The sequence below is a fragment of the Bubalus kerabau genome, chromosome 5, assembly GCF_029407905.1.
Source record: "Bubalus kerabau isolate K-KA32 ecotype Philippines breed swamp buffalo chromosome 5, PCC_UOA_SB_1v2, whole genome shotgun sequence".
NCBI classification, from domain to species: Eukaryota; Metazoa; Chordata; class Mammalia; order Artiodactyla; family Bovidae; genus Bubalus; species Bubalus kerabau.
The window spans coordinates 112,097,551-112,118,419 of NC_073628.1; the positions used below are offsets into that span (position 1 = coordinate 112,097,551).

At 35.9% G+C, this 20,869-nt stretch overlaps 1 protein-coding gene and 1 non-coding gene across 6 annotated transcripts in view; both read right to left on the reverse strand.

Annotated features, from left to right (window-relative positions):
- The window catches only part of COP1 (COP1 E3 ubiquitin ligase), a 236,665-nt gene that overhangs the window by 24,533 nt on the left and 191,263 nt on the right, over window positions 1-20,869 (reverse strand). The window lies entirely within an intron of this gene.
- On the reverse strand, window positions 2,269-2,409 carry LOC129654401 (small Cajal body-specific RNA 3). Its single transcript, XR_008715479.1, has one exon. It is a non-coding gene; the product is annotated as a small Cajal body-specific RNA 3 (non-coding RNA).

A 20,869-nucleotide genomic window follows, 5' to 3' on the forward strand; every position in this document is an offset into this window, starting at 1 on the left:
CTTTTAGGGCAAAGAAATGGTATTCTAGGTGCTAGATATCTCCTATACGTCATGATTAGATTTAAGAAAAAGTAGCATTAATCACAGTGAGAGTAGCATCAGACATAAGTGTGTATGAAATTCAGATTTTATCTAATGATAAAAGAGCCTAAGGTGATCATGAATATAAATACAAAATAGTAGCTCACTAAATTTTTACCACTGGAATCTGTCTCTACCAAACAAATATGAAAATTAGCATTCTTTAAACATAATTTGGTATAATATGCTTCTCTCTCTGGGAATATGGCCATGCACACATATATATATGTATATTGGTCTAGTAGTATAATTTCTTTGTAGGGCTTCTTTTAAGAAGTTTTGCCATTTTGAAAGTCTAACTTAATACAGTAAGAAATTACTCAAATTTCAAAGTAGTAAAAAGCCATGTCTCAAGTCTGTTTGGAAAAATATGTGTGTATAGACAGAAACACACACACACACATGGAAGGAATCACCTATATACCTATACCAGAGTCACCAGACTATCATATATCCTCCCTACCTTCAACTTACTTGCTTTCTGTTAAGACCTAATCTTTATATTATATAACTCAACATTGAAAAAAATACCATACAACCTGATTAAGAAATGGGCAGCATACTTGAATTTACATTTTTCCAAAGATGGCATAAAAATGGCAAACAGACACATAAAAAGATATAAACACTAGTCATCAAGAAACTAAAAATAAAAATCACAGTGAAATATCACCTCATACCTATCAGAATAGCTATTATTAAAAAGAGAGCAAATAACAGGACTTCCCTGGTGGTCCAATGGCTAAGACTCTGCTCTTCCAATACAGGGGACCCATGTTCAATCCTGGTCAGGGAACTAGATCCTACTTGCCACAAGTAAGACCCAGTGCAGAACAAATAACAATTGTTGGCAAGGATGTGAAGAATGCCAACTGTGTAGATGGCAATTCTACACAGCTGATGGGGATGTAAACTGGTCCAGCTACTATGGAAAACAGTACAGAGGTTCCTCAAAAAAAAAATTAACAATTTAATTACCATATGATTTAGCAATTCCACTTCTAAGTATATTCCTGAAGGACAAAAAAAACACATATGACCCCTCCCCCCCACCACCATGTTCACTGCAGCATTATTGACAATAGTCAAGATATGGAAGCAACCTAAGTGTTCATCAAGAGATGAATGAATGAAGAAGATGTGACATACATACACACTCTCACACACATACACAACGGCCTTGGTTGAGATGTCCTAGAAAGTAAATAAAGAGTGGTGGGGATACCTCTCAAATATATGTGTAAACATATGTTTAGACAGGTTCAGTCATAAGGCATTCTTTTCCTTTTTGAATTAGATCTGAATAATATTTGTGTTCATGATTCTTAGTTACAGATTATTTTAGTGAAGGGTCTTGAATCTAGATTTGAATTTATCATGCAAAGAAACAGAGCAAAAATAAGTGAGTAAAAAACCATGAAATGGTTTATTAAACTGTATACTAAGGACTTCTAAAGAGCCTAGAAAAATAAGACTACTTATCCAATAACAGTCTGATACAAGAATCAGTCAGAATAACAGATTTGGGATATCAGAACCACAAACAAGGATTCTCACACAATTAGTTACAAAAAAACCCAGCAGTGGCTTGCATACCCTGGTGCTATATACCACACCTCAGTGTATTAGAAATGCCACCACAGTTCTTTTCCCTGTTCCCATACCCCTCCCCACAACTTACTGCAGAACACACACAAAGATAAATTTAGTACTAAAAATTTAGATTTCAAATTTAGTACTAAGCTAATACTCAGTAGCAAGCTTTTCCATGAAACAGTCATTCCTGAAATTTAGTTATAGACTTACAAGATTACATAAACTATATTTTGGAAAAATCACTTTCTTAATGACTAATCAATACTTAATGATGCATGGAAGCTAACTCTGAATAGCTTTTTCATATCCAAAATATTGACTGACCTTTACTGATAACCCTGGATTAGTTAAGCCGATGTGGTCCCTCAGAAAAATCACATTTCTGTGTTCATTCTACTTCCTGGTTGTAGTTTCCTTAATCAAACAAAAAAGAATCTATTTTTAAAAACTGTAATATACCTCAATCACTGGTTAAGATGGATGCAGAAGTAATCTCACCTGGTAGTCTATTAATAATCTAGTACACTTAATTAGCAGAGATAGTAAACAAAATGGCCAGGAAAGCAGTACTCAGGAGTGCTGGTTTTAAAGGCTGTATGGAGGGGAACGATCAGACTTAGCCAGCTGTCCTAAGCCAGACAGAGACCTCCATGTTAATGTAGGATCACTGCAATTTGCAGACAAAAGGCATTTTTTCATTTGTCCACATGGTTGGTTGCTGCAGGTTCCATTTTTACTGTGTTTCATTATTAAGAAGCCTTTAGTTATCCAGTCTTTTCTATACCAACTTCCAACTGCATCAAATCCCCATTTAAATACACTTCAATACATTCAAATGAGTTACAGAACAAACAACCATGATTCAGAGAACAGAAAAAGAACAATTAAGAAGGTACACTTGGCACGCAAGCTCAAAATGACCCTTACTCAGCAAGAAAAGGTATAAAAAACACATACAAGGGAGAGAGAATTGAGATACACAAAAATATCGCATCATTTTCACCACCCTTCCTTCATTCCAAATGCTTTCCAAAGTCTTCTCCCTTCTCGCCAAGCAAGCCACACCAGACAACTTCTCTCACGTATCAATACCTCTTGAGACAGCTCTTCTGAATAAAGTCTGAGAACAATGTGCTTACGGTGGCATATCTGACAGGGAAAAATGACTCTATTGCTGATTAACATAAAGGAGGGCTTCCGAGTATGGAACTGTTCATTTCTAAGGGTGCTATTGGATAAATTCCTCCAGGGTACTCTGGCAAAGCTGTTTCAAGAGTTCTGTATTATTTTAGGGATACCATGTAATGAAGTAGAAACAGCAGTTAATTTAAGACAAGGAGAACTAGACCTGCATTTTGGTTCTGCCATAGTACTGGTCAATCCTCCTAGAAACTCAATTTCTTCAAGTATAAAACAGATAATCTTAAGAATTTCAGAGAATTTTTATGATGATTCAAAGAAAACACAGCAATGTATCTAACCAAAAAAGAACTTGCATATTTCAGGCACCAAAAAAATAAGTGGTAGTTATTCTCATTCAAACACTATAACTGGGACTTCTCAGGTGGTCCAGTGGTTAAGACTCTGAACTTCAAATGCAGGGGCCAAGGGTTCAATCCCTGGTCAGGGAACTAAGATCCCATATGCTGTGTGCAGTGTGCCCAAGAAAATAGAAAAAGACACTGTAACCTAAATTTCTTTACAATTAAAGGGCAGTTTTCTCAAATATGAGTATACTACTGTATTATTTTCAGCATCAGATTTATGATCTTATAAAATTGATTAAAAACATAATGCAGGCTTTTCAGATTAAGACTAAATTTTACCTTAACTATAACTTCCCTAGAAAATGAAGTAGCTTTTATCATGGCAGTTGCTGGTGTTGATACTTTTTGCTCTCAAACTAGAAGCAAGAAATATAACTAAGGCAACACTAACGAAATACAACCTTGGAGAAAAATATACTTTTTCACTGGTACAGTGACACTACCCTTATGGCAGAAAGTGAAGTAGAACTAAAGAGCCTCTTGATGAAAGTGAAAGAGGAGAGTGAAAAAGTTGGCCTAAAGCTCAACATTCAGAAAACGAAGATCATGGCATCTGGTCCCATCACTTCATGGCAAATAGATGGGGAAACAATGGAAACAGTGGCTGACTTTATTTTTCTGGGCTCCAAAATCACTGCAGATGGTGACTGCAGCCATGAAATTGAAAGACGCTTACTCCTTGGAACGAAAGTTATGACCAACCTGGACAGCATATTAAAAGCAGAGACATTACTTTGCCAACAAAGGTCCGTCTAGTCAAGGCTATGGTTTTTCCAGTGGTCATGTATGGATGTGAGAGTTGGACTATAAAGAAAGCTGAGCACCGAAGAATTGATGCTTTTGAACTGTGGTGTTGGAGAAGACTCTTGAGAGTCCCTTGGACTGCAAGGAGACCCAACCAGTCCATCCTAAAGGAGACCAGTCCTGGGTATTCATTGGAAGGACATCATGATGTTGAAGCTGAAACTCCAATACTTTGGCCACCTGATGCGAAGAGCTGAGTCATTGGAAAAGACCCTGATGTTGGGAAAGATTGAGGGCAGGAGGAGAAGGGGACGACAGAGGATGAGATGGTTGGATGGCATCACCGACTCGATGGACATGGGTTTGGGTGGACTCCGGGAGTTAGTGATGGACAGGGAGGCCTGGCATGCTGCGGTTCATGGGGTCACAAAGAGTCAGACACGACTGAGTGAACTGAACTGAACTGAACTGGACAGTGCCTTCAGTATGGACCATCACAGAAACCAGAAACCAGGGAGATGAAATGGGTAGGAGAGGGATAGAAAAACAGGGTTTGGAGCTGGGACAGGATGAAAGGATTTAGATAAATGGCAGAGGCAATATAGAAGACAAGGCAATATAGACACTTAAGGAACAGCATCAGCACAAGTCTAGAGGTAAAAACGGGAATAGTCTAGAACAATGAAGAAACCTTCCCAATAGATGCTTTGTGCTAAAAAACAAGCAAACAAACAAAAACAACAACAGAAATAAGGTTGGACAAACAGAATTATCCTAGATTCTTGAAAACCTTGAACACAAGTAACAGTTTAGATAGGATGCCTAAGATCAAACACTTGAGGAAATAAGAGTCATTAAAGGAGCAGAAAGAGGAGTAACAATTAAAAACTATGTCTACCATTCCTCTATACTATTTTAAAGGCTGACTTCCTAACTAATTACTACTAAATTTGGTTTTGAGCTACCTTTGAATCAGTTCCTCTACTATATTTTTTCTATAATTAGAATCAGATTTTTTTTTTTAAGGATCATATTTAATAGTGAGGGTAAAATATAATCTTTAAATTAGATAAAGGTATTTGAAGTGAAAAAGATTAAAAAAATGAACATGTTCAGATAATATATTTATCAAATTTTCCTCTAATTTTTAATGATGGCCAAATATACAAGCTGAGTTACACACAAATACTGAGTTTGAAAGAAACTTTTCTGGGTTAATTAAAGGTAACAAGCAATGTTTAACTCCATCTGAATTAACATAGAGAAATGATTATAAAGATACAATGGGATCAGAAGTAATCTATGGTGGGGGTGGTGGGGGGGAGTGAGAAGAAACAGGAATGAGGAGACTAAATGCACAAATGAATGAGACAAATATATGACACTGAAAGACAGCTTTTCTTTGATGAATAATTGGAACAAAAAAGATTAGACACAATTTAATTTGTGAAATTCAACAAATACTTACAAGGAAAATAAACAAAGAGAAACAAAGCTCAAAACGTGGTATCTCACAGCACTCAGACGCTTGCCCAGAGAGGGTATGGAGGAAGCCCCTTGCCTCACCACTCCGGCCTATGCCTTTCCCTATACCTTTTTCCCATTTGGCTGTTTCTGAGTTGTATCCTTCATAATAAATTGGTAAACACCGAGTCAAACCAGGCTGATTAAACATAAGGATGCCTTTGTGAGTCAGATCTTTGACTCCAGCTTTAACATCCTGATTTACCACAAGCAATACAAGAATGTTCTAGCCTTTATTTTTGCAGTGAGATCAACTAGAACCTCAATACCCAATGCTTCCCTCACAGTTGGTCTTTATAGCTTCTGAAGTAACCAACTTCCAAAGGAACCCCAGAAGGCCTCCTAATGTGGCTCTTGGAAGGGTGTGGGATGTACCTACTTACTCCTGGGAGATGAACAAGAGGTCTTTGGTGGCCATTGTCAGAAACGCTTTAAAAACTTTTTCCCCCTTTCCCAGATGAGAACACTGTTGGAGCTCTATAAATTTCCACAGGTGAGAGCAAGACTGATTAAAAGAGGGAATGAAAAATCTTTCTCCCTATAATTCTAGGTTTTTTTTTAATAAAATGAAAGAGAATTATGCATCCCATAAGAAAAAACAATAGCAAGTAATGGAGGTTCCTGGGTCTCTCCCTCAAATTCTGGCTTAATAAGTCTGGGGTTTAGAAATTTGCATGTTAAATACATACACCAGGTTATTAGTAATTCTGAAGTAGATGATCAGTAGACCATACCCTGAAAAACACTAGTACAGATACTAGAAACTGTCTATACATGTTGAACTCAAGAGAAAGGAGAAATCTGCATCTTTCTACTTTTGGTCAGGGGGCTAGGGAGAGGGGAGTAGAGAGGAAAGATTTACTTGTTTGTCTGTCTCTTTTCATTTACTGAGCGCAAGGCCAACATAATACCAAGATAAACAGGACAAGACTTTTTTAACCTATGGAAGCTTTTGAGTTCAATAAGAACGATTATACATGTAAAGGCTATTGGTAATATTTTTTACCCATATTATATACATTTATTTGGTTAAAAGAGATTATATTCCATACTGGTCTTTGACTTACACCAGTGGCTCACAGAAGTTTGGCTAGTTCCAAGTTCACTTCACAAGTGGAAATCTGTAAGACTTGAAAATAAGTAAAATGTAATGCGAAACTCAGTATGTAAAATACTAGTGTAGTTTACATATACTAGTAATTGCCTTATTCTTCTCTTTTCTTTCAGTCTCCTATTCCCATATTTTAAACTAGTTCATGAAAGTGTAAGTAGTACATGAAATCAGCAGCTTTGAACTGTCTACATATTCAAGTAACATTATACTCCCAGAGGATTCAAGTTAAGTCGGAAGTAAAGACCAAGTTAGCACAATGAAAATTAATACAGAAAATGTTGATCTTTGCTATAAACAGAGCCACAAGTTCTTGAACATTACACATTTAGAGATATTTACTGTTTATGAGGTGATGGGGAAAAACGAGCTGTTCTTTTACCAAAGTTGCTCTTTTACCAAGTTTTACCAAAGTCAACTTGGTAAGATTTTGAGTTAAGGAAAAATATAATAGACTTCCTTGTGAATCATATGCTCTCTGTCATCAAATGTTCAAAAAGCCTGAAGGATATTAAATATGATATAAATCATTTCACCAATGGGCAAAAGGTAGGGCTAGGCAGTTATCACTCTACTACTTTTGTGATTACAAAACCCAGCACTTTAGTAAAAGGACCTCCAGTCTAATGACATTATAATATGGAATAAAAAGAGGTATATGAAAGAATAACTGCGCTCAGTGAACTGCAAGGTCAAAGGCACAAAGGTTAAATGCAGAGAAATAAACGTAAAAACCCATCAGAAGTGTTGGAGGATTTATAAGCAATTCAGTGTTGCTGAAGTATAAAATATGCCTATGCAAGTGGTAGGTGACCATACTGGAAAGGTAGGTGGGAAGTCTGAAGAAGGAGGGTGTTGTTAGACATTACATCAAGCTTAGATTTTATTTTATAACCACTAGGACACTACTGAAGGATTTCAGGCAGCACAGGTACTACTGAGAACTAATTGCAGGGAATGATGAAAACTTGAACTAGTGATAAGTGGAAGAGTAGTAGGAGTAGAAATGGATGATAGATTCAAGATGCATTGAAAAGAAAATGAGATCATATTTGTGCTGAGATTACACACCGAAACTTATTTTACATTTGTAAGACTCCAGTTTTAATGGTTAAAACTTTATATGTGAATAAATTTGATTTTAAATTTACAAAATGCCAAAGAATAGAACTGTGCTTAATAAAACTTAAAAATTAATCCAACATTTTCTATGATATAGTAAATCATAGCAATAGCCTAAATTATTGGAATTTCTACAGCAATTCATAAGTAGAATGCCAAATTGGCATGTCTTCATACCAGTCAGCTACATATAAGAAATCTGGCAAAATTTTAGAAAAACTCAATATTTGAAACTAAATAATTAGAAAGTCCCTAACTGTTAAGATCACAATTTCTGGATAGCCTAAATATTTTACTCACACTTTTAAAATTCCTGCCCTTGGCTAAATTTATATTGAGACTTTTATTAGAAACTAATTTCAAACAGATGATTCCACTGCCACTACCGATTCAGATACTAAATTGTTGGGGGCCGGCGTGAGGCACTCCGCCCATGGCAAAGGTCATGAGGAAGGAGGCTTGACATACGCAAAGGCGGGATCGAGCCTCAGGAGTCCCCCTGGAAATCCTCGAGCATCTACCCCCATAACCAGAGCCTGCCTACTTTACTACTTTGTGCTCTCACCTACACCTCTGGCTTTACGGGGGGCTGTCCCCCACCACCTCTTTCGGAGAAGGAGTTAACTTAGAGCTCCAGTTAATAATAATTCCTGGAAGTGATAGGAGTGTTTCAACCTACAAATTCCTCTGAAGGTTCTTTGGCCTGCCTGACAGGCTTGTCCGGCCACATGTGATTGCTCACAGCCTCCCAACCGTGAGAGGCACGAGATGCTTTAAATCTTCTAAAAACAGGTTCTTTAGAGAAGTTAGAAAATTATTAGTATAAGTGTAATGGGCTGATTAGAAATTGTATTGATGAAGGGTTTTTCATTTGTTGAGCCAATGTTTACTGCTAAGTCTCCACATCCCCTGCCCTTATACACATTAATGAATATATAGAAGAAATAAGTATTAACCTTTGATATTAATCACGTTAGACCTTAGGCTAAGTAAATTCTTTCCTTAACTAAAACCCACTACACCCTCACCCTATAGGAATGTAACTTTATTTGGGTGGCGTCTGTTTTAAGAATAATCACCCCTGGAGAAATAAGTGTCCTGGTTGACTGACTGCTGTCACAAGGAGAGGGTCATAAATTGTCAGCAGGCCCCCTGGCCAGAAGATGATGTAACACCCCTAAGACCTCTGTATACATTTGTATGAAGCACCTGACTTTGATAAAAGTCAGGACTGCTGACCCCGCGTGACTTTTGCATAACATCTCAGTGTATAAAAGTAGACCATGGAAAATAAAGAATTGGGACCAGTTTCTCGAAATACTGGTCTCCCCATGTCGCTCTCTCTCTCACTCTGGCTGAGTCTCCATCTGGAGCGCGGAACCCACCATGCTTACTAATTATGCCTGGGCTTCTAAGATCCGACAGGGGAGGCCTCAGTGTCTCCTCTCCTTCGGGAGAACGGAAGGACGCCTGTGGCCTACGTAAGTGGTGCAAACTTCTTGTCTTGAAGTTTTATTGGTCCCCCACGTAAACCAAGCTACTCAGCCTCTTTTCTCCACTGAATTTTCCTACTGAGCTATCCTCATTCTATTACTCTTTATATCTTTGATGAATAAATAATTAAATAGGTCGCCGACGCCGTCCCCGCTTCGAATACCCTGGATCAGCCGGGGCTGGACCCCGGCACTAAATCATCTTTTTTAATTGAGATACTTAAAGTCAGATTGACTTTCTATACAAAATCTATCCCTAAAGCTTCCTACTTTCATTAGAATCAAAGATCTTGAAGACAAATACAAACATAACTACCTACCTATTTAATTCTCAACAATATGTACATACTCTGTCATTAAAAACAAATGATTTATTTTCTGCCTTGTCTTCAATTTTCGCTTGGCTATCACAGTTCAAACAAAAAATCTATTTTCATCAAAGCTGATCTTCTTATATACAGTAAAAAAAAAAAAAGGACTAGTATAAACAGGCACAAAATTACACGGCTTCTTTACAGCAATTATAATGAATGACTTTTCTACATAATCAAATTATTCCTATGTTCAGCAGTTAATTATTTTTCTACCATCCTGGGACTAGCCAATGTCAACTTCTGATAGCTTTACTTGGAAGAAATGTTGCATAAAATGGGATTTAAGATATAACAGAGTAAGAGATATGGAAGGCACAAACCTCCACAAGGATCACATCAGTATGGAAGACTGTCACAAGAACAATAGAAATTAACGTGGGACTGTGGAAGTAAGATACAAAATCACATTTCTTTTCCTCCGATAAACAGCAGGAAACACTTTCTCTCAAACAGTTGCTGTCTTTGGTTAACGCTGCTTTAAGTAATTGTTAAATATATTTTTATTCAGTTAGAAAAGAATAATCTTTTTTTTATACTGTCTACACTTCAGCATATTAAACCAATTCAAGCAGTATTTGTTAAAATGTTTAAGTCAAGGAAATGATATCCAACATTCACTCTCTTTCCTTCTACTAGTGTTATAAAAATTTATAGGAAATAAAAGATAAACATTCAGAAACCCAAGTTAAATTTTTTCCCATCTCAAAATATTTTCAACACTTTAAAACATAATGAAATATGTTATAATAAATATAACATAATGAAATAATGAAAATTATTACTAGGCTAACAGCATCATTCAGAATGCACTCTCAAATTAACATCAATACATTTCTTTTAAAAAAGCAAAACAAAACCCATAATCAAGTTGCTTAAAAATCAGTGTGACTCTACTCTTCAAAACTGGCATATTTTAGAAGGAAAACCACTATTTTTAAAGAAGCATTCAATGAGAAAAAGAAATTATAAGAATCATTCTAATATAGGTCAAACTCCATTACCGTACATATAAAAAGGAAAATAAAATATTTAAAATGTCACCATACAGACCCACCAAATTACTTTGTTGATTTCATCACATTTTCATCATACAATATCTAATGCAACAAATGTTTTCATAGAAACTGTCCATACAGTAGTGAACACTACGGTTAAGGGATACTGACACTTAATGTAATTTAGAGAAGAAATAAACTACAGGTTTGCTTCCATTTTCCACAGCCTTCTGGTCTCTATTTTCTACTTTCCCACCCAAATCTAGTCTGGACACTAAGGGACGAGTTGGGCACTTAGGAGAGATGGAAGCCACAGTCTTCCTGGAAGGCAGGGTCCATGCTCAGAATCTCCTTTCCTTCCATGCCCAAGACAGACAAAGATCATTCAGATTGGCCCTCTTCCAGTCAGGAAAAAATTTTTAAGTGTTATAAACCATCTGGCTAGAAGGAAGAAGAAAGGAAAGATAAAAGGGAAGGAAAGAAACAGAGATGAAGAAAGGAAAGAAGAAAGAAAAGAAAGATCCCATGTTGTCTTCTCTGTGTTCATTGAAGAATTTAGGATGAGAAATAGTTTGTAAAGGTGGGAAATCAATATATATTAAAGGTAGCTTTTTAAAATTGAATAAAAGAAAAAAGACCACATCTTATTCTTTTGTGTGTTTCTTCCTGAGAAGCATAAGAAGTAGCAAAATCCAACCGACATCAGGTATTCATAATTATAATTATTCCCTCTTTAACAGATGCTTGAGAACCATTAACGCCTCCTGGTTACTATGCATACAATTCTCCAGTGGTAACATACATCATCTGTTTCCAAACCTGATTGTTCATATAATTTTCTATAGAGACCTGGGGAACTTTCCAAAATATGAATCTTTACTCTCTTTCCCACCTCCCCCAAGGTACAGACTCAGGGGTCTAAGAAGAAAGCTGTTCTGTTATATACATTTTTTGAAAAGATTCCATTCTGATGATCAGTCAGGTCTGAGAATCACTGTGATAAATAAATTTTTATCATAGATGCCTTCTGCATTTTAATGGATGTAGACTGGCTTTTCATCATACATGCTTTAGCTTCCCAAGTTTAGTGGAATTTGGTGCTCTATACATAGTGGTGTTTACTAAATCGGAGAGGGAATGCCTATCTCTTGGATAAAAGCATATATAAACTGGAAACTAGATATTTTATGTAAGGCTTTTTTAGAGAAGACTGAATTGTGAAACACTACAAATGCAGTGGAGAAAGGGAAGGACGAATAATAAATACCAATTCCTCCATAGCTGCACACACTCTAATGTTTTCTTTGTTTTTGAAAATGTGCAAGAGCCTGGAGATTATATCCCAAGGACAACATGGTAACTATGAAGTAATTATATAGGTATCCAAAATGTTAATGTTGAGAAAACTATTTTTCTTAAATTGATACAGTCTTCATACTACCATTGAGTTTTAAGTATTAGAAATATCTCTCCCCTTTACTCCAGTATCTCCTTGATTTCAAAAAACAGTATTTAATTAATTATGCAACAAACAAGTGAAAGGACAAGGCTGAAGAGCTGCATCATTCATTACAAAAATTATATATTAATTATACATTATGTGCACACCATCTGTTCAGTGCTAGTGGTTTTAAAAAAATTTTTAATTGGAGGATAACTGCTTTACAATGTTGTGCTGGTTTCTGCTATACATCAACATGAATCAGCCATAAGTATACATATATCCTCTTCCTCTTAAGCCTCCCTCTCACTCTGCCCTCCATCCCATCCCTCCCCTCTAGGTTATCACAGAACACTCTCAAGCTGAGCTTGTGTGCTGTACAGCAACTTTCTACTAGCTAGCTACTTTACACATGCTAGTGAATATACGTCAATGCTACTCTCTCAGTTGGCTCCACCCTGTCCCTCCCCTCCTGTGTCCACAAGTCCATTCTCTCTGTCTCTATTCCAGCCCTGTGAATAGGTTCATCAGTACCATTTTTCTAGACTCCATATATATGCATTAATAAATGATAATTGTTTTTCTGACTCACTTCACTTTGTATAACAGGCTCTAGAGTCATCCACCTCACTACAACTGAATCAGATAAATTCCTTTTTATGGCTAAGTAATATTTCATTGCACATAAGTACTACAACTTCATCCATTCATTGGTCAATGGACATGTTAGTGATATTTTAGAAAACGAAAGTTACTACGAGCAAACATTCATATAATTTGCACTATTTTAAACCCTTTATATACATTAACTTTATTTTAACATTATAATAACCCTAGTTGAGTTCAGTTCAGTCGTTCAGTCATGTCCAACTCTTTGCGATCTCATCAACCGCAGCACGCCAGGCCTTCCTGTCCATCACCAAATCCCAGAGCTTATCCAAACTGATGTCCATGGAGTCAGTGATACCATCCAACCATCTCATTCTCAGTTGTCCCCTTCTTTTCCTGCCCTCAATCTTTCCCAGCATCAGCGTCTTTTCAAATGAGTCAGCTCTTTGCATCAGGTGGCCAAAGTATTCGAGTTTCAGCTTCAACATCAGTCCTTCCAATGAACACCCAGGACTGGTCTCCTTTAGGATGGACTGGTTGGGTCTCCTTGCAGTCCAAGGGATTCTCAAGAGTCTTCTCCAACACCACAGTTCAAAAGCATCAATTCTTTGGCGCTCAGCCCTCTTTATAGTCCAATTCTCACATCCATACATGACCACTGGAAAAACCATAGCCTTGTCTAGGGAGACCTTTGTTGACAAGGTACTGTCTCTGCTTTTTAATATTCAGGCTGGTCATAACTTTACTTCCAAGGAGTAAGCGTCTTTTAATTTCATGGCTGCAGTCACCATCTGCAGTGATTTTGGAGCTCAGAAAAACAAAGTCAGCCACTGTTTCCACTGTTTCCTCATCTATTTCCCATGAACTGATGGGACCAGATGCCATGATCTTCATTTTCTGAATGTTGAGCTTTAGGCCAACTTTTTCACTCTCCTCTTTCACTTTCATCAAGAGGCTTTTTAGTTCCTCTTCACTTTCTGCCATAAGGGTGGTGTTATCTGCATATCTGAGGTTACTGAAATTTCTCCCAGCAAATTTGAATCCAGTTTGTGCTTCTTCCAGACCAGCATTTCACATGATGTACTCTGCATATAAGTTAAATAAGCAGGGTGACAATATACAGCCTTGACATACTCCTTTTCCTATTTGGAACCAGTCTGTTGTTCCATGTCCAGTTCTAACTGTTGCTTCTTGACCTGCATATAGGTTTCTCAAGAGGTAGGTCAGGTGGTCTGGTATTTCCATCTCTTGAAGAATTTTCCACAGTTTATTGTGATCCACACAGTCAAAGGCTTTGGCATAGTCAATAAAGCAGAAATAGATGTTCTTCTGCAACTCTCTTGCTTTTTCCATGATCCAGAGGATGTTGGCAATTCGATCTCTGGTTCCTCTGCCTTTTCTAAAACCAGCTTGAACATCTGGAAGTTCACGGTTCATGTATTGCTGAAGCCTGGCTTGGAGAATTTTGAGCATTACTTTACTAGCATGTGAGATGAGTGCAATTGTGCAGTAATTTGAGCATTCTTTGGCATTGCCTTTCTTTGGGATTGGAATGAAAACTGACCTTTTGCAGTCCTGTGGCCACTGCTGAGTTTTCCAAGTGTGCTGGCATATTAAGTGCAGCACTTTCACAGCATCGTCTTTCAGGATTTCAAATAGCTCAACTGGAATTCCATCACCTCCACTAGCTTTGTTCGTGGTGATGTTTCCTAAGGCCCACTTGACTTCACATTCCAGGATGTCTGGCTCTAGATGAGTGATCACATCATTGTGATTATCTGGGTCATGAAGATCTTTTTTGTACAGTTCTTCTGTGTATTCTTGCCACCTCTTCTTAATATCTTCTGCTTCTGTTAGGTCCATACCATTTCTGTCCTTTATTGAGCCCATCTTTGCACAAAATGTTCCCTTGGTATCTCTAATTTTCTTGAAGAGATCTCTAGTCTTTCCCATTGTATAGTTTTCCTCTATTTCTTTGCACTGATTGCTGAGAAAGGCTTTCTTATCTCTCCTTGCTATTCTTTGGAACTCTGCATTCAAATGGGTATATCCTTCCTTTTCTCCTTTGCTTTTTGCTTCTCTTCTTTTCACAGCTATTTGTAAGGCCTCCTCAGACAGCGATTTTGCCTTTTTGCATTTCTTTTTCTTGGGGATGGTCTTGATCCCTGTCTCCTGTACAATGTCACGAACCTCTGTCCATAGTTCATCAGGCACTCTATCAGATCAAGTCCCTTAAATCTATTTCTAACTTCCACTATATAATCATAAGGGATTTGATTTAGGTCATACCTGAATGGTCTAGTGGTTTTCCTCACTTTCTTCAATTTAAGTGTAAAGTAGTCATTGTTATCATTAGCACTTTAAAGATGAAGAAATTGAAGCACAATGAAGGTAAGGCACTTGAGCAAGGTCAAAGATCTAGTAAGTGGAAAATCTGATTTGAACCTTAGTGGTTGACTCCATAGTCTTTGCCCTTGTTCTGTACATTATGTTTGTTTCCAAGGAGGTTACAGACTAGCAGGGGACAGGAGACATGAACACAAATAACAGTACAAAGCAGTGTATTTATTCATTCAGGAAATATTTTAATGGAGAGGAATTATGACAGATTTAGGTAAAGAAAAGATTTCCATAAGAACACAAAGTTTCAGTTAAAAACATTTTATAATAAATGTCTCAATATATAAAGCTTTATTTGTAAGAAGAATATATTTTATTATATGACTAAAAAGATCCCCTGCCTAATATAGTTATAACTTGGCACAGTATGGTGATTAACACTGTTAACAAATTTCCCTGCCAAGTCTTGCTGGACTTGGTTTCAGGAAGGGAAATTAGGGATATCATTAATCTGACATCCTTTACTACTGAGTTATAAAAACTTTCAATATGACTCCTTGTGTTTTAAGCCGCAAGAGGAAAATCCACCCTTAATAACCCTTCAATAACTAACTAAAGCTTTTTCTGAGGATATAGTATATATATACATTTGTCACTTTTGAAGACCTATGAGAGTCTTTAAGTATCTTTTACAAGCTTTGTCTTTCATTAGTAGATATCTTATTTATAATTGGTGACTCAAGACTAGATAATTATATATGACGTACAGCCTCAGCAGGAGTCACCGTGGACTCATGGTCTGCCTTGAGTCAAAATCTGCCAAGGTCAACAAAAATATAGTGTCCTTTTACACAGATATGATTATTTAACATAAAATAATTTGCCTCTTTTTAAATTATATTCAATATAAATTTGAAACAATTTATATTTCATACCAATAGTTTCAGATAAGAGATATGCCACAGAATTGATCCACAGATATAGAACATATATAGTCTCCTTTACCTAACTTTCAGTGTCTGAATAAAGCAGTGATGATAAAAAAAGATACAACAGAAATAAAGAATAAGAACATCATTCCAAATTTACTTTCACTCTATAGCATTACTCTTAAGGTAGATGTGGGATGTAGAGCATAATGGAATAGATATAAATTACTAACATCAAATTGCCAAAGAACTATAATAATAAAATATCTCAGTTGTATTGAATTTCCTGTTAAAGAAAGAATTTCTTAAAAAAGAAAAAACTTTTCAGTACATAAACATGAAATTTGTAAAAAATCAAAAGTTAATGTTTTAGAAAACTGTTTATGGAAACAACTAATAAAGATTCTTTTACTAAGAAGATAATTTTCTAACTGGCAAAGATACTGGCATTATAGTCCATGTTTTATGGGTATGGTCAAACTGGAACACCTGGACTTTCTCTGTGCAAGACCAAACAAAATCAACGGTACTATAAGGCAATCTACTAATTTTAATCAAAAGCCTTAAAGCTATTCATTTCCTTCAAATTAATAAATCCCTAAAGTTCTCTCCTAAAGAATTAATTAGAAATTTAAAGATTTACTAAACAATATTCAGAAGCATTATTCATAGTAGTAAAAAGTAAAGTATCTTCAGCAAAACAATAGTATACCAGTTATGGTAAACCCTTAGACTAGAATAATATGGAACCACTGAAAACTCTCTTTTCAAAATATATTTAGATCTGGGAAATGTTCATGACAAAGGCAAAAGGTAAGGAATACATGATAATATATAAAATATTCACTGCTATTGGGGGAAAACGTGTCTATGAATGGAAAAAATTACGTTAATTATATTAAAATGCCCGTATTAGTTATTTCTGGGTAAAGTGATAACAGATATTTTCTTTTTTGTTGTTATTTTAAATTCTCTAAAATATACATGTATTCATTACTAACGGTTTCTTTCAATAATAAGCTACTGTAACTATTTGGGGAAGAAAACAAAAATCAAAACCTATGCAAAGTTTCAAGATGATGACAGTATTCTCTGATGATGCGCTTGCCAAGGAAACTCGCTCTGACTCCACACTCTCCTAATACACAGCTGCAAAAGAACTTTCTTGGGAATCAACTCTAAATTAGTTTAAGGATAATTATTTAAACTAATCATATCACTACTGCCTTTTAGGAGGAAGGAAGGGAACAAAGAAATAAATTTTATGTTAGTCCATATGAATACTTACTAGAAATTGTGGGTAAATAGAATATTTTAGAAGAAAAGGCTGAAACTAGAACTAACATGAACAGATCCAGGTAATGGCTTGTCCAATAAGTATCAGACAGCAAACATTACTACACTGGGATACAAGAGGTTAAAATAAATAATGCAATACTTTTCAAGGAAGAAGAGTCACAAAATGAATTGAAATTATAGTCCGCTAGCCCACCATTCTCTATAATCAAAAGTACATAGCTGACTGCTATACATGGAAATAAAGCAAACCACACTATTTCATAGATTGTGTAATTATTCAATGGAATGTATTCGGATGTTCAATCATATATGGATACACTACATTCAAGTACACAGTTTAAGACTTTACGATTATTTTTTCAAATAAATGGATACTAATTTTTTTTATTACAGCAAGTCAAACATATGATCAAGCTCACTTTATTTATATTTAAAAACCAACCAATGGGGAAATTAAATTTCAAAGTCTAAATAAAAGTAGAGTGGTAAGTGGTATTCCAAGCAGTTATTTCATACAAATTTCCCCCTTTTAAAGAAAATCATGACATTAATACCAAAATAGGTAATACAAATAAGATTAACTCTTGGGGGTTAAAATCCTAAGAATCTGGCAATAACAGAATATTCATATGTCAATAATTCTAAATTACTAAAGTTTAATTAAAATATCTTCAAATGAATTAAAATAATAAAGTAAAAACAAAATATAAAATGAAGAATTCTGAATTCTTTATTAGTATAGAATAAATATTAACATTTCTAAGTATCCTAGAGAGGACCTATGTTGTATAATAAAAAATTCTTCTTCTAAAAAAAAGAAAGAAGTATTTTTGATACAGTTCAAACTTATCTTAAAACCCTTTTGAAAATTTAATGTGGTACAAGAGGTTGTGGCACTCTAACAGTAGAAATGCTAAAGCCACTAACAGAAGAAAAAAGGACAGAAGACTCTGATGTGCTTTTAGACACAGGGAAGGTATTAGGAAGACAGAAAAAGAGAAAGGACAAAGTACTGTCCCTCAGATTAAAACAAACAATTTTAGACATTTTCTGACTTTAAATGGAAGGAATTAAAAGCAAATATTATAAGCCTAGAAGCAAAAGTAGACTTTAAGAACCTACTTTAGAGGTTATCCTATGAACTATAATATGCACCCTTTCTGTCTAATATTAATTAGTTCTTTTGCCACCTTCCTTGACAAAGCAAGGGCTTGAGACACTTTAATCACATTTATTCTTCTGACTTATTATTGTCAAGTACTTAATTCTGTGTGTGTATTATGTCCAACAGACATCATTACTTTATACAGTCAACATGCATTTAGATTTACTGCATATTTACCATTTCTATTGCTTTCCATTCCTTTCTGCAACTATGACCTTCCATCTTCTGCATTTTTTTCCCCTTCTGCCTTAAGAATATCCTTTAAGATTTTCTTTAGTGCAGAAAATTTTCTACTGGTGGCAAATGCTTCATCTTATTTATCTAAAAAAGTCTTCATTTACTGGATACGGAATGCTAGATTGGCAGGTATTTTTCCTTCACACACTGAAGATCTTGCTCCACTATCTTTTGATTTCTATTGTTTCATTGAGATGTTGTCAGTCCAATTACCCTTTCTTTGAAGACAGCTTTTCTCTGCTTTCTTTTAAGAATCTCCCGTTGTATTTTTTCAGCAGTTTTAATGATGTGTCCCACCACCAGCAAGGGTCACAGGAGCAGACACAATTAGTTTTAAATCTAGCTCTTCGTTAGCTTTATAAAAGGATATAAGATAGGATATTCAATGTGCACAGCATCTTCAAAACCATGCATAGCTTCTTGGATCTCTCCCCAAACCACAGAAAGTGAGCACAGTTGCCAAGGACAGCTGAGATGCAGGTGGTTCACTTCAACACAGAGAGGTACCTTGGTTTCCTGCCAGTCTTACATTGTTCACACTGCACAGATGTAAGGCCAGTATGTCAACTCACAGTTCTCTCAGTTCAGAAGCAATGTGACAGACGAGGTTTCAGAGTAAAATTAAGAGATAACTAGCTCCTAACACATAACATTCCCTATTTGTCTCAATACAGCTTATTTCCACAGCAAAGTGCTACGAGAAGGCGGACCCAAGGTCAGATTTTCATGCAGGTCCATGTATGTTCAGGGTCCAGATCTGATATTAAATCTCTACTCACAATGTAGGTTTCAAGTCATTTATTCTCTGGGGTATGAAACTTTACTGAATCTCTGCCTTAATGTCTTTCATCAATGATGTAAAGCTTTATCAACAATAATCCTTTCTAATATCTGCTTTGGGGCTTCCCACGTAGCACAGTGGTAAATAATCCACCTGTCAATGTAGGAGGTGCAAGAGATGTGGGTTTGAATTCTGGGTGGGGAAGATCCCCTGGAGGAAGAAATGGCAACCCACTCCAGTATTCTTGTCTGGAAAATTCCATGGGCAGGAGCCTAGCAGGCTGCAGTCAATGAGGTCACAGAGTCCGACATGACTGAGCGTCAACTTTCTTACTTCAACTTCCACCTCCTTTTTTTTTCCCATCATTTTTTGTCTCTCCATGCTTACTTTTGTATATTTTCTTCTAACTATACTACAAGTTCATTACTTCTCTTTTCAACTGTGTCTCATCTTCCACTCAACCCATTCACTAAGTTCCTAATTTTGGTAATTATATTTTCTTAGTTTTAGAATTTTCATTTTAAAACTAGTTTTTATTTCCCAAATGAAAATTTCAACCTTGTCTTTCATTTTGTCAGTATGGTTATTTCCAGGCTATGTCGGATAATACCCAGAGTTGCTGTGATTTTGTTTCTATTGTCCAATTCTTATCCTAAATTTATTCATGTCATCTTGCCTTTTCCATGTCTGTTTACATTTTATTGTGCCTAGTTATTATATTTGCAATCTTGAAAAAGAATAAAATTCTTAGGTGATCTTCTTCTTTTGAAGGCCTTCCTGCAGAAAGGATTTAATTTTACATCCTGTGAACCCCAGAAATCCATGATAACCTCAATTTACTCAGAATTGATGTGACCTGAAATTGAGTTGCAAAATCACTGGGGGCTTATCTGTGACTGGTTTACTCTAGACTAGAGCCCTTTGGGTACCGAGACCAAAGTGAGTTCATCCATATGGTGGTGAGCACTAGATGGCATTCCCTATGATCCCATGAAGCTACCATAAGTATTCTCAGACATTCCACCAAAATTGGCAAATGCGCCCAGCGGAGAAAGAATATTCAAAAGCCAGGCTCACATTCCTAGACTGCTAATTCTTTTCTATCTTGTTTATTTTCCAATGACTTGAAACAGGTTTTGGTTTTAAAATACATATACTTCGTCTAACTTTCTAGTTCTACTTAAGAGGAAGGGTTGGTTCAAATCATTTTGTCTGCCACTACCAAAACTGAAGCTGAGTAACAGAACTTTAAACAAGATAGCTTGATACATCTACTTAAACTGTACAAGAACTCAGAAGTCTTAAAGTACCTATCAAGTAGAATTTTTTTTCGTCAAAAATAAAACTAAGTAAATAACTAAAAAGCTATTAAAAAAAGAGAGACATTAACAGATGACTAACATTTACAAAATCAAGACAATAAAAACAATTACTTCTTCATATAACTTACAAGAAAGCTTGTACTTTAAAATGCATAACTG